The sequence below is a fragment of the Callorhinus ursinus genome, unplaced genomic scaffold (genome assembly GCF_003265705.2).
Source record: "Callorhinus ursinus isolate GAN/ISIS: 27379988/994484 unplaced genomic scaffold, GSC_fseal_2.0 scaffold1, whole genome shotgun sequence".
NCBI classification, from domain to species: Eukaryota; Metazoa; Chordata; class Mammalia; order Carnivora; family Otariidae; genus Callorhinus; species Callorhinus ursinus.
In genome coordinates, this window is record NW_027397063.1 from 56,673,914 (window position 1) to 56,674,132 (window position 219).

The window sequence follows — 219 nt, forward strand, 5'->3', positions numbered from 1 at the left end:
ATGCCCGCGGGCGTCTCCTGGGCCACGTATCTGAAAAGGTTCGCTGCCAGCCTCCTGACCATGTGCGCCGGGGGCCGAAGCGGGGCACAGGTACTACCGGCCGGACCTGACAATACCTGAAATTCCACCAAAGCCTGGAGAACTCAAAACGGAGCTTTTGGGACTGAAAGAGAGACAACATGAACCTCAAATTTCTCAACAATAGAAACCTCAAAATAC

At 53.9% G+C, this 219-nt stretch overlaps 1 pseudogene; it reads left to right on the forward strand.

The window, feature by feature from the left end:
• On the forward strand, nucleotides 1-219 carry LOC112821583 (ubiquinol-cytochrome c reductase complex assembly factor 6 pseudogene; annotated as a pseudogene).